Source organism: Somniosus microcephalus, unplaced genomic scaffold (assembly GCF_052327205.1).
Source record: "Somniosus microcephalus isolate GS21.2 unplaced genomic scaffold, FLI_Smic_1.0 scaffold336, whole genome shotgun sequence".
Lineage (NCBI taxonomy): Eukaryota > Metazoa > Chordata > Chondrichthyes > Squaliformes > Somniosidae > Somniosus > Somniosus microcephalus.
The window spans coordinates 45,414-60,287 of NW_028225523.1; the positions used below are offsets into that span (position 1 = coordinate 45,414).

Consider the following 14,874-nt stretch of genomic DNA (forward strand, 5'->3'; position numbering starts at 1 on the left):
CTCATGAATGAGTTTCCCCTCCCCTGATTGGCTGCACAGTGCTCACCTGATCCCAGCCGGCACATCGCACTAACTACGCCGCTGGATCAGGTAAGCACATCGCGCCGACATCTGAACCGGGCTTGTGACAGGAAATGCAAGCAGGCCCGGGCTTCAGATGTCGGCGCGCAGGGTGAGTGCACATCGGGGGCTTGCACGCGCGGCAAGCCCCCGATCCTAATTTCAGGGCCATTGTTTTAAACACCTCGATTAGATCACCCTTCAACCTTCTGAACTCAAGGGAATAAAAACCAAGTTTATGCAACCTGTCCTTATAATGTAATCCTTCAAGCCCTGGTATCCTATTGAATCTGCGCTGTACCCCCTCCAAGGCCAATATATCTTTCCTGAGGTTCGGTACCCAAAACGGAACACAGCACTCCAGTTGGGGTCTTACCAAGACTCTGTACAACTGAAGCATCACTTTCTCCCCTTTATATTCGACCCCCTTGAGATAAGGGCCAACATTCCATTAGCCTTTTTGATTACTTTTTGTACCTGTGCACGAACTTTTAGTGATCTGTGCACATGGACACCCAAATCCTTTTGCCTTCCATCTCTCACAATTAAGAAAATATGCTGATTTGTCTTTCTTAGATTCAAAGTGGATCTCACACTTCCTCACATTGAAATGCATTTGCCATAGTTTTGCCCACTCACTTAATTTGTCACTTTCCCTTTGAAACTTCCTGATCCCATCTACACAACATAATGTCCCTCCCAACTTAGTGTCATCTGCAAACTATGATATGCAACTTTCTATTACATATATATATTACATATAAATCCCAGTACAGATCCCTGGGGACATCACTTGTCACATCTCACCAAACAGAGAACATTCCCTTTATCTCTGCCTCCTACCTCCCAATCAATTACCAACCCATGTCACAAGGTTATCTCATATTCTATGCGCATTAATTTATTATGGTAATAATCTTTGATGCAGAACCTTGTTAAATGCTGCTGGAAGTCCATATAGACAACATAGACACTCCCCTATCCACCATGCTTGTGACCTCCTCAAAAAAAATTCATTAGATTAAACAGATGTACCCTTCACAAATCCATACTGATTCTCTTTGATCAGCTCATACTTGTCCAAGTGCTCAGTCACTCTGCAGGGAATTTTAACATTGAAGAACGTGTTAGGTGCAGGTTGGGGGGGGTGTTTAGGTGCGGGTTGGGGGGTGGTGGGGTGGGGGGTTAAATTCAGCGAAAATGTCAGGGCATCCGGAAAACGGCTCCAACGTGCCAACTTCCGGGTTAACTCAGGCACGTTCAGCTGCATGTGTGTAATTCCCTCCGGAGAGGCGGGTTAACGATTTGAATATTTAAATCAGTGGATTGCAATGATATTTCAACCAGCATTTAAATTTAACAGAGCATGCACGGTTTTCATGGGTTTCTGAAAGTCGCCATTGAAACCAAGGCGAGAAGAGAGCAGCAATTCATGGGGCTCATTAATAGTCAGGCAAATACAGCAATATTATACTCAGTGTTCACAGCTGCTTTCTTACCTCCCACTGGGAAAGTGTTTGTTCAGAGTACTTGTGGTGAGAGGCTAATTTGACCACTTTGGTGGTGTAGAGACACAAGATCAGGATGGCTGCCTTAGATTGGACCTCGGACGAGGAGCAAGATAACCATCAGCACCAGCAACAGCTTTCTGTGGAAAGACCTGTAGGTGGTAAAAAAAAATTCGTTCCAGAATGTGGGCGTCGCTGACAAGGCCGGCATTTATTGCCCATCCCCAATATCCCTCGAGAAGGTGGTCGTGAGCCACCTTCTTGAACCGCTGTAGTCCGTGTGGCGAAAGTACTCCCACAGTGCTGTTAGAGAGGGAGTTCCAGGAACTTGACCCAGCAACGATGAAGGATCGGCGATATATTTCCAAGTCAGGATGGTGTGTAACTTGGAGGGGAACTTGCAGGTGAAGGTGTTCCCATGCGCCTGCTGCTCTTGTCCATGTAGGTGGTAGAAGTCGCGGGTTTGGGAGGTGCTGCCGAAGAAGCCGTGGCAAGTTGCTGCAGTGCATCTTATAGATGGTACACACTGCAGCCATGGTATGCCACTGGTGTAGGGAGTGAATGTTTAAGGTGGTGGATGGTGTGCCAATCAAGCGGGCTCCTTTGTCCTAGATGGTGTTGAGCTTCTTGAGTGTTGTTGGAGCTGCACTCATCCAGGCAAGTGGAGAGTATTCCATCGCACTCCTGACTTGTGCCTTGTAGATGGTGGAAAGGCTTTGGGGAGTCAGGAGGCGAGACACTCGCTGCAGGATACCCAGCCTCTGACCCGCTCTTGTTGCAACACTATTTATGTGGCTGGTCCAGTTAAGTTTCTGGTCAATGGTGATCCTCCCAGGATGTTAATGGTGTGGGATTCGGAGATGGTAATGCCGTTGAATATCAAGGGGAGGTGGTTAAATCCTCGCTTGTTGGAGATGGTCATTGCCTGGCACTTGTGTGGCGCGAATGTTACTCGCCACTTATCAGCCCAAGCCTGAATGTCGTCCAGGCCTTGCTACATACAGGCATGGACTGCTTCATTATCTGAGGAATTACAAATGGAACTGATCGCTGTGCAGTCATCAGCAAACATCCCCAGTTCTGACCTTATGCTGGAGGGAAGGTTATTGATGAAGCAGTTGAAGATGATTGGGCCTAGGACACTGCCCTGAGGAACTCCTGCAGCGATATCCTGGGGCTGAGATGATTGACCTCCAACAACCACAGCCATCTTCCTTTGTGCTAGTTATGACTCCAGCCAGTGGAGAATTTTCCCCTGATTCCCATTGACTTCAATTTTACTAGGGCTTCTTGATGCCACACTTGGTCAAATGCTGCCTTGATGTCAAGGGCAGGTACTCTCTCCTCACCTCTGGAATTCAGCTCTTTTGTCCATGTTTGGACCAAGTCTGTAATGAGGTCTGGAGCTGAGTGGTCCTGGCAGAACCGAAATTGAGCATCGGTGAGCACCTTCTCCATAGATGGAAGATTAAAGCATCCCCACCATGTGACTGTGGAGCTCCTAATCAGACCCTGGAGCACATCATTGAGCACTGCCCTCAGAGGAAATTTGCAGGCAGCCTACAAGGTATCCACATTGTTAAACTGGAAGCTTTGGCCTTAATATCCAACTTAGATATTGACATTTGATTTGCTTTGCTACTACGATACAAAAGAAGAAGATGATGAGCATGTTTTTGGTGAGTAAGTGCTGCTTGATAGCATTGTTGACAACACCTTCTATCACTTTGCTGATGATTGAGAGTAGACTGATGGGGCGGTAATTTGCCGGGTTAGATTTGTCCTGCTTTTTGTGGACAGGACATACCTGGGCAGTTTTCCATTTTGTTGGGTAGATGCCAGTGTTGTAGCTGTACTGGAACAGCTTGGCTAGTGGCACGGCTAGTTCTGGAGCACAAGTCTTCAGCACGACAGTCGGATGTTGTCGGGGCTGTATTCAGAGTGCTCAGCCCTTTCTTGATATTACGTGGAGTGAATTGAATTGGCTGAAGACTGGCTTCTATGATGGTGGGGACCTCAGGAGGAAACTGAGATGAATCATCTACTCGGCACTTCTGGCTTAAGATGGTTGCGAATGCTTCCGGCTTGTCTTTTGCACTCACGTGCTGGGCTCTGCCATCATTGAGGATGGGGATGTTCATGGAGCCTACTCCTCCCGTTAATTGTTTAATGGTCCACCACCATTCATGACTGGATGTGGCAGGACTGCAGAGCATTGATCTGATCGCTTAGCTCTGTCTTCAGCATGCTGTTTCTGCTGTTTAGCATGTATGTAGTCCTGTGTTGTAGCTTCACCAGGTTGGCACTTCATTTTTAGTTATGTCTGGTGCTGCTCCTGGCATGCTCTTCTGCACTCCTCATTGAACCAGGGTTGGTCCCCTAGCTTGATGGTAATGGTTGAGTGAGGGATATGCCGGGCCATGAGATTACAGATTGTGGTGGTATACAATTCTCCTGCTGCTGATGGCTCGCAGCACCTCATGGATGCCCAGTTTTGAGCTGCTAGATCTGTTCTGAATCTATCCCATTTAGCACAGTGGTAGTGCCACATATCACGATGGAGAGTGTCCTCAGTGTGAAGATGAGACTTCGTCTCCACAATGACTGTGTGGTGGTCACTGTTACCAATACTGTCATGGACAGATGCATCTGTGACAGGTAGATTGGTGAGGACGAGGTAAAGTAGGTTTTTCCCTCATGTTGGTTCTCTCACCACCTGTCGCAGGCCCAGACTGGCAGCTATGTCCTTCGGCCAGCTCGGTCAGTAGTGGTGCTAGCGAACCACTCTTGCTAATGGACATTGAAGTCTCCCACCCAGAGCACATTCTGTGCCCTTGCTACTCTCAGTGCTTCTCGAAGTGATGTTCAACATGGAGTATTACTGATTCATCAGCTGAGGGAGGACAGTAGGTGGTAATCAGCAGGAGTTTTTCTTGCCCATGTTTAACTTGATGCCATGAGATTTCATGGGGTCCGGAGTCAATGTCGAGGACTCCCTGGGCCACTCCCACCCGACTGTATACCACTGTGCTGCCACCCCTGGTGGGTCTGTCCTGCCGGTGGGACAGGACATACCCAGGGATAGTGATGGAGGAGTCTGGGACGCTGGCTGAAAGGTATGATTCTGTGAGTGTGACTATGTCAGGCTTTGTGGCAGTTCCAGCAGGCCTGCTGTGCAGGTCCCATAATACTGAAATGAGTAAAATCGGTCCTACTTCAAATTTCCTGAATTTGTGCATCTGCTTTGAAGCAGGCAAGTCCTGCTCAGTGAGACCTTTCAAAGCTCGTTAGTTTTTTTGATACCTTTCTAAAATTGTATTTTTGCTGGTAACATTTAGAAGATCATGCACTCATCATTTTGCATTTATCTTTTGGGGTCCTTGGTCCTGCCTTTTAGCACAATTCTAACTTTTGTTATATTTCAAGTACCAAATAGTTGCAGCAATCCAGTTTGCACCCAGGAAGGATGGACCTAACTATGTCAACTCTCTTACTGTTACATGATCTGCATGAGGAGGACTGCTTTTGATGGGATATCATCAGCAGATCCAAAGACACATCACATGCTCAGTGTACATAAGAACAGGAGTAGACCATTCTACTGGTCTCACTAGATGTAACTCCTATCCAGCTATCCAGTCAGCTAAACACTCATTCAAATAACTCCTCGAGAAGCCTGATGCTGTTTTGAAGCTTTACTTGAATAAAAGTGTGAAACTGTAAACAAAGACAAAGTATGTTTTGAACACAGAGGTAAGTACTATACATTAGATGTTACATAAGATGCAAAAACATGTTTATGAAAACAGAATAGACTGCTTAACACAGATAAGTAGGTAACTGTATAAGTAAATAGCACTGAAGTTAACCCTCAGTAGCTAGCAGCTAATAAACTTCTTATTGACAAAGTATTGTCAAAATACTATACCGACAAGGTTGTTATTATGTTACCAAACAAGGATACTCACAGACATTGCGTCTTGCCTAGCGTATAAGGAAGGATGGAGGAGGATAGAAAACAAGCTGCCACACTTGGACCTTGTTCGCAACTGAGAAAACACTTCCTCGAATACTACTTCCTATGCAGACAGGAAGAAGGTCAAATAACACGCTGCTATACAATAACTACCACTAGGGGCGCTACCTACATCTAACAAGTCCAGAACACTCCCCGTCTGAGGTCGTTAATGACCCCACATAAGCCTAACTACTTGTCACTGGAGTCCTCTGGCGACAAAAGAAGGACCACCTCAGAGACAGGCGAAGAGAAGACCTTTGCTGTTCCTTCTTTGACGACTTTCAAGTCCACCTTTCTCACTCTCCCGTCCTGGCTGGGAAGGGACTTCATGATGATAGCCATAGGCCAGTCATTCCTTTTTGCCTGACTGTCCTTCATCAAGACAACATCTCCTTCTTTGAGATCTGGCCTCTTGTCCTGCCACTTGTGTCAGCTCTGCAGTGTGTTGAGATACAACGCCACCTGCCCTAAAATGTGTCTGCAAGACTCTGAACCTGTTTCCATTCTTGCTTGAAGAGTTCTCTTTTCCCAAACTCCCCTGGAGGATAAGGGGTAACACCTGTCTTCTGGGTCAAAAGCATAGCCGGAGTGAGGATGAGGGGCGATTCCGGGTCTGAAGATACGTTGGACCCTGTTGTTCACGCAGACGTAGAACCACCTAGTTTGGTTATGGATGTAACCTAGCACCACTTTGCTGTCTGTATAATACTTGATGCTGTCGAACTTCAGATCCATCTCCTCCACTATGAACTCTGCAATCTCAACTGCTAATACTGCTGTGCACAGTTCCAATCTGGGTATGGTGAGGTCTGGCTGGGGTGCCAACATGGCCTTTCCAAAGATGAAGCCGACTTTGCTTTGTCCATCTTGAGTGGTGACCTTCAGATAAGCCACACCTGCGATGGCCTTAGCGGATGCGTCTACAAAGACACAAAGCTCCTTGAATTGGACATTTGAGGGAGAGAAGGATGTATAGGAGCGAGGTATTTGGATCTCCTGTAAGTCTTGAAGTGAGCCTCTCCATCTATTCCACTCTGCTTCCATCTCTTCAGGGAGGGGTGAATCCCACTCTTCAGCGCGTGTGGAGAGTTCCCTGAGGAGCAGCCTGCCTTGTATGGTGACAGGGGCTAAGAAGCCGAGAGGGTTGTATAGGCTGTTGACTGCAGAGAGCACTCCTCTACGTGTGAAGGGTTTCTTGTCATCTAAGGCTTGGAACGTGAACGTGTCTTTTGCTATGTTCCAAGACACTCCTAGGCTACGCTGTAGGGGGAGGTCATCAGTGAAGATGTCTAGATCCTTGACATCCTTAGCACAATCTTCAGGGGGAATGCCTCCATCACTGCTGGTCTGTTAGAGGCTATTTTGTGTAGCCTGAGTTTGGATAGTGCAAGTAGTTCCTGAGCTCGCCCAAGGGCACTGATGACCTCTGCTTCGGCAGGGAATGACTTCAGTGCATCGTCAACGTAGAACTCTCATTCGATGTACCCTCTCACATCACTGCCAAAGTTATCTTCTTCTTCCTTGGCAGCCCTCCTTAGTCCGTATATGGCGACAGCAGGGGACGGGCTATTGCCGAAGACATGGACACGCATTCTGTAGTCCACAATGTCACTGCTGGGGTCGTTGTTGCGATACCACAGGAAGCAGAGGAAGTCTCTGTGGTCTTCTCTCACCACAAAGCAGTGAAACATGTGCTGGATATCGGCAGTGATGGCGATGGGCTCTTTCCTGAATCTCATGAGTACCCCCAAGAGGCTGTTGTTGAGATCGGGCCCTGTGAGGAGTACGTCGTTGAGAGAGACTCCCTGATATGGTGCACTGGAATCAAACACCACGCGGATCTGTTCTGGCTTTTTGGGGTGATAGACTCCGAAGGAGGGGAGGTACCAACACTCTTGGCCTTCCTGGAGTGGAGGAGCTAGCTCTGCATGATCGTTGACAAGCATTTTCTCGACAAGCTCTAGGAAGTGTGCTTTCATCTTTGGCTTCTTCTCTAGTGTGCGACGGAGTGAGTTAAGACGATTATAGGCATACTCCCTGTTGTTCGGCAGCCATCGCCTGGGGTTCTGGCAGGGTAAGGGTTCAACCCAGCTGTTAGAGCTGTCACGAGAGACCTCATTGTCCATAATCTGGAGGAATCTCATGTCGTCGATCGATGGAGCAAGTTTGTGGTCACTGGCGGTGCGATAGAAGACTGACTGACCCAGGTTCTCTCCAGTGAGCATCATCTGTGTGCTGTCTGTGGAGATCAGTGCTGGGGGGTTCTGAGGCTGGGCCATATGACTGAACTTCTCTCACTCAGATCTGACTACTGTATGGGGTAAGGTAGCTTGGACGACCATTCTCCAAGATGGAAGTCTTGAGTGTGCTCACCTGAGATGGCTTGTGAGCACCCCTGAGGCACATGTCTCCAACAACGACCCAGCCGAGGTCTAGCCTTTGAGCAAAAGGGGCATCATGTGGACCGTTGATCTGTTTCCTTACCTTATGTACCCTCAGGATGTCCCTGCCCAATAACAGCAGTATGTCTGCGTCTGGATCAAGAGGTGGGATCTCGTCTGCAATGCGTCTCAGATGATTGTGGTGATGAGCTGCATTCGGAGTGGGAATCTCAGAACGGTTGTCGGGGACTTGATTACATTCGATGAGTGTAGGAAGGGGGGAGACTAATCTACCCATCAGCTGACTCAACAACATAACCACAGGCACTCCTGCCGGCTGTCTCTGAAAGTCCAGCACACGTCTTCAGCGTGTAAGGCGACGGACTTCCTTTGACCTTGAAGATGTCGAAGAACTCGGATCTTGCTAGAGAACAGTTACTTTGTTCATCTAGTATGGCATACATCTTTTCAGATTCCTGGCGACGTCCTACAGGGTACACATTAACGAGGCATATCTTGGAGCATGCTCTTGCGCTCACTCCTTCTCCACACACCTCGGTGCGCTTGGATGTAATCTCCGGATAGGCGGCTCCCTCTCCCTCCCCACTGTGCTCTGAGGCAGGAGGAGACGACTCTGACTTCCAAGGAGCTGGGCCTGGGTGGAGTGCTGAAATGTGCCGATCACTTTCACATTCTGTGCATTTTGCATCTACCTTGCAGTTCTTAGCGAGATGGTTCGTGGAGGAGCAGCACTTGAAACATATGGAGTTCTCTTTGAGGTACTGTTTGCGGTCTTCCAGGGACTTCTCTCTGAAGCCTCTACATTTATTTAATGGATGGGGCTTGTTGTGGACGGGGCATTGTTTGCTCATATCCTTGGATTTCTTCTGATCCCCTGTGTTCTCGGTTGAAGACACTTGCGTTTTGTGGACAGATATTGGTGTCTTTCCATGTCTATCGAACTTGCCTCTTCTGGCAAGTGCTGTGTGGGAGGAGAAGAAGTTGAAGCTGGGGTCTGTCCTGGTTTTGGCATCTCTACGGATGAAGTTGGCAAACACAGAGAATGGAGGGAAGGTAACGTTGTGCTCTAGCTTGAACCTTGACCCGAATGAAGTCCACTTCTCCTGCAGATTGAATGGAAGCTTCTCAATGATGGGGCTTACCCCTCTGAAAGTGTCTAATTATGATAGGCCAGGTAGGTAGCCATCCTGCTTTGCAGCTTCGAGTTACAACAGCAGATCTCCAAGGTCTGGAAGTTTCTGGGGTTCCTTATTTGTCAACTTCGGAAAGTTCTCCAACCTGGCAAAGAGAGCCCTTTCAATGGCTTCAGGCAAGCCGTAGCTTTCTTCCAGCCTCACCCAAGCCATCATCAACCCAGCTGGCGGATGCCTCACATTGACTGCCATTATCCTGCGCGCCTGTTCGGCGGACTCCGGGCCGAGCCATTTGGTAAGGAGTTCGAGCTCTTCTCCTGCCGACAGGTCTAGGCCCGATATGGTGCCGTGGAAGGAGGACTTCCAGGCCCAATAATTCTCTGGTTTATCATCAAACGTGGTTAACCCTGTCGTCACCAGCTGGCTGCGTGCAAGATATTTGACAAGGTCGTAGGTTGTGGGGCCTATACCGTGGTCGCCTTGAGTAGGGGCTCTGATGGGGGTCTTGAGGAAATGAGAGGGGGTCTGCTGCTGAGTTTCTCTCTTCAGCGCTCCATTCCTCTGCTCATTGTCCTCTGTTTCATGGGGGAGGATCCTGTGACTTGGGGCACGCAGTCCAATTTGAACTTGGTTGGTGACATGGGGCATGTTATATGGTGTGGTTGAGTCTGTAGAGATGTGTGGGTCTTCATCTCTCTCTCTCATAAACTGTGTGTCAGCTTGGTCGCTCACATAGTCTGTGGTGCGCTGTAGTTGACTCTGACGCGGAATGGGAATTGGAACTTTGTTTGCTGACTCAGGATCAGCTTCCATTAAAACCGCCTCCAATATTTGTGCCTCAGCTAATGCAGCATCTTTCTCTTTTTCTTCCTGCAGGGCGTCTAATGTGGCTTGGAGACGGGCCCGTTCAACTTTTATTTCCATTTCTTTCTTGGCATAAGCTGCTCTGGCTTGGGCTGCTTCTGCTTTGGCCCATGCTCTGGCGATGGCCATACTAGCCCTAGAACCAGCTGATGACCGTGAACCGGCTGATGACCTAGAACCGGCTGATGATTTGTAGTAACAAGAGCTTATAGACAGATTGTCACATTCTCCAGTTTCATCTAACTGTTTGAAGTCTTCTACTTGCTGAGTAGCATTTTCGGTATTACCTTCTGCCATGATGATGTGAGGTAAGTGTGGTGTACAAGGTGAAGACTTAAGCTGGCTATGTCGTGATGGCTTACTCTGCGCCTAGATGACTGCCACTTAACTCTTGAGTCCTTGCTGCTCCACGTGGAGGGTCTCCTCTCTTCACAGCTAGCCGTATTGCTGCCTTTTCACTGTACTGGTCTCACTAGATGTAACTCCTATCCAGCTATCCAGTCAGCTAAATACTCATTCAAATAGCTCCTCGAGAAGCCGGATGCTGTTTTGAAGCTTTACTTGAATAAAAGTGTGAAACTGTAAACAAAGACAAAGTATGTTTTGAACACAGAGGTAAGTACTATACATTAGATGTTACATAAGATGCAAAAACATGTTTATGTAAACAGAATAGACTGCTTAACACAGATCCTAGTGCGAGCAAGCACTGAGTGTGAGTCATCAAAGAGTGCTGTGAGTTTGGGGAAGTGTGAGTTAGGGTAAGTGGGGTGTTAGGTGCTCTTTTCAAACTTTAACTCTGTGGGTTGCAGTTAATAAGGCCTTTCTGGTGCAGAATGACTGTTGGTAAACCATTTAACTGGTGTAACTAGAGGGATTGATTTAATTTAAATCCAATTAATTAAAGGGGGTACTAGCATCTAAAATCGGGCAGAGGGTGTCCATAACTAACGATAAAAAATTTAAATAATTACATAGAATGGAGCAGGTGATGTGTTACTGTTGCGAGATGTGGGAGCCGGTGAACCCCATTGAGGCTCACGGTGATTACGTCTGTGACAAGTGTCTGCTGCTACAGGAACTCCAGCTCCGTGTTGATGAGCTGGAGTCTGAGCTTGTAATAAGGGAACATCTATAATTATGGGGGATTTTAACTATCATATTAATTGGACAAATCAAATTGGGCAGGGCTGCCTTGAGGATGAGTTCATTGAGTGTATTAGGGATGGGTTTCTTGAGCAGTATGTAACTGAACCGACCAGGGGGCAAGCAACCTTAGATCTCGTCCTGTGTAACGAGACAGGATTAATTAAAAATGTCCTAGTAAAGGATCCCCTTGGAATGAGTGACCATAACATGGTTGAATTCCATATTCAATTAGAGGGTGAGAAGGTTGGATCTCAAACAAGCGTGCTAAGCTTGAATAAAGGAGACTATGAAGGTATGAGAGCGGAATTGAATAGAGTGGATTGGGAAAATAGATTAAAGGGTAAGACGATACATGATCAGTGGTGTACATTTAAGGAGTTATTTTAGAACTTGCAAAAAAAAAATATTCCACTGAGAAGAAAAGGGTGTAAAAGAAAAGACAGCCATCCGTGGCTAAGTAAAGAAATTAAGGATAGTATTCGACTAAAAACAAGGGCATATAAGGTAGCCAAATCTAGTGGGAGGATAGAGGATTGGGAAAACTTTAAAAGACAGCAAAAAATAACAAAAAGATTGATTAAGAAAGGGAAGATAGATTATGAAAGTAAATTAGCAAAAAATATAAAAACAGATAGTAAGAGTTTTTATAGTTATATAAAAGGAAAAAGGGTGGCTAAAGTTAATGTTGGTCCCTTAGAGGATGAGACCGGGAAATTAATGGTGGGAAATATGGAGATGGCAAAAACACTGAATGAATATTTTGTATCAGTCTTTACAGTAGAGGACACTAAGAATATCCCAACACTGGACAAACAGGGGGCTTTAGTGGGGGAGGAGCTAAACACGATCAAAATCACTAAGGAAGTGGTACTCGGTAAAATAATGGGACTCAAGGTGGATAAATCACCTGGACCTGATGGCTTACATCCTAGGGTCTTGAGGGAAGTGGCGGTAGGGATTGTGGATGCATTGGTAATAACTTTCCAAAACTCCCTGGACTCAGCAAAGGTCCCGGCAGACTGGAAAACTGCTAATGTAACACCCTTATTTAAAAAGGGCAGTAAACAGAAGGCTGGAAACTATAGACCGGTTAGCCTAACATCTGTGGTAGGTAAAATTTTGGAGTCCATTATTAAGGAGACAGTAACAGGACATTTGGATAATCATAATTTAATAGGACAAAGTCAGCATGGTTTTATGAAGGGGAAGTCATGTTTGACAAAATTGCTGGAGTTCTTTGAGGAAGCAACATATAGGGTGGATAAAGGGGAACCAGTGGACGTAGTGTATTTAGACTTCCAAAAGGCATTTGACAAGGTGCCACACAAAAGATTATTGCTTAAGATAAAAAATCACGGGATTGGGGGTAATATTCCGGCATGGATAGAGGATTGGCTATCTAACAGAAGGCAGAGAGTTGGGATAAATGGTTCATTCTCAGACTGGCAATCAGTAACTAGTGGTGTTCCGCAGGGGTCAGTGCTGGGTCCCCAACTCTTTACAATCTATATTAACGATTTGGAGGAGGGGACCGAGTGTAACATATCAAAGTTTGCAGATGATACTAAGATGGGAGGGAAAGTAATGAGTGAGGAGGACATAAAAAACCTGCAAGGGGACATAGACAGGCTAAGTAAGTGGGCAGAGCTTTGGCAGATGGAATACAATACTGGAAAGTGTGAGGTTATGCACTTTGGCAGGAAAAATCGTAGAGCAAGTTATTATCTTAATGGCAAGAAACTGGAAAGTACTGAAGTACAAAGGGATCTGGGGGTCCTGGTGCACGAAACTCAAAAGGTTAGTATGCAGGTGCAGCAAGTGATTAAGAAGGCCAATGGAATGTTGGCTTTCATTGCTAGGGGGATAGAATGTAAAAATAGGGAGGTATTGCTTCAGTTGTACAAGGTATTGGTGAGACCGCACCTGGAATACTGCATACAGTTTTGGTGTCCATACTTAAGAAAAGACATACTTGCTCTCGAGTCAGTACAAAGAAGGTTCACTCGGTTAATCCCAGGGATGAGGGATGGACATATGAGGAGAGGTTGAGTAGATTGGGACTCTACTCATTGGAGTTCAGAAGAATGAGAGGCGATCTTATTGAAACATATAAGATTGTGAAGGGGTTGGATCGGGTGGATGCGGGGAGGATGTTCCCGATGATGGGTGAAACTAGAACTAGGGGGCATAGTCTTAGAATAAGGGGCTGCTCTTTCAAAACTGAGAAGAGGAGGAACTACTTCACTCAGAGGGTGGTAGGTCCATGGAATATGCTGCCCCAAAAAGCTGTAGAAGCTACATCATTACATAAATTTAAAACAGAAATAGACAGTTTCCTAGAAGTAAAAGGAATTAAGGGTTACGGGGAGCGGGCAGGAATTTGGACATGAGTCCAGGTTCGGATCGGACATGGCCCTGTGGGTAGCGGAGCGGGCCCAGGGGCCTTGTAGCCTGATCCTGCTGCTATTTCGTGTGTCTAATTCTGTTAGATTCAGGAGATGGTTCTGTGATAGCAGATTGGCAGTTAGGATCAGATCAGCCATGATCTTATTGAATGGCGGAGCAGGCTCGAGGGGCCGATTGGCCTACTCCTGCTCCTATTTCTTATGTTCTTATGTTCTTATAAGTAGGTAACTGTATAAGTAAATAGCAGTGAAGCTAACCCTCAGTAGCGAGCAGCTAATAAACTTCTTATTGACAAAGTATTGTCAAAATACTATACCGACAAGGTTGTTATTATGTTACCAAACAAGGATACTCACAGACATTGCGTCTTGCCTAGCGTATAAAGAAGGATGGAGGAGGATAGAAAACAAGCTGCCACACTTGAACCTTGTTCGCAACTGAGAAAACACTTCCTCGAATACTACTTCCTATGCAGACAGGAAGAAGGTCAAATAACTACAAATATACAATAACTACCACTAGGGGCGCTACCTACATCTAACAAGTCCAGAACAACCATGCAGCCCCTCAAGCCTGTTCCACCATTCAATTAGATCATGGCTGATCTGTATCTTAACTCTATCTCTCTGCCTTGGTTCCATATCCCTTAATGCCCTTAATACCTCCGGAGTACACCTCCGACCCGAAAAATAATATGAACCTACCTGCTGGCTCCGGGGCTTCAGAGTCTTTGGGTCCTGGGCCTGCAGGCGTACACCTGCGTAAAGGCCCATGGATCCCAGGGACGCAGGCGGTTTGTAAGTGTTCGTGGGATCATGTGGGCCAGGTCAACCAATTAGAAAGAGAATTCCTCAGAAGCTTATGCAAAATCCCCAAATAAATAAATAATTAACACAACTGAAATAAAAATAATGTTCCCATGTTTAAAAGTAATTAAAACATCCTTTAATTAAGCATTTAAAATAAAAATGTAATTTTTTGAGGAATAATTTTTAACATTTTTATCCGGACCAAAATGTACATAAACTAATTTTAAATGTTTTTGCATGTTTGATTCATTTTAAAATGTTTAATTTAACATTTATTTTAATCCTTACACCTTCTTTTATCAGGTGTAAGAGTTTCGTGGGCATTTGCTGGGCAGTATTTGGGCAAATAGTCCAACTCTGCTGCAGTGAAAGTGTTTTTGGGGCGCTTGCGAATGATCTGTCCGGGGGAACCTTGACAGATCGCAAGTTCCAGGTTTTCGATGGCCCTGCAAAATCTGGTTCATTGTGCTAGGTTTCCTATGAAGTAAAAGGCTGCATGCTAGACACCAATGCTAGGTCCAAGTC

The 14,874-nt window shown here is 46.2% G+C and overlaps 1 protein-coding gene across 1 annotated transcript in view; it reads left to right on the forward strand.

Moving 5' to 3' along the window:
- Positions 1 to 14,874, forward strand: part of LOC147081822 (uncharacterized) — a gene marked incomplete at its 5' end in the record, with an annotated part of 178,371 nt that overhangs the window by 35,662 nt on the left and 127,835 nt on the right. The window lies entirely within an intron of this gene.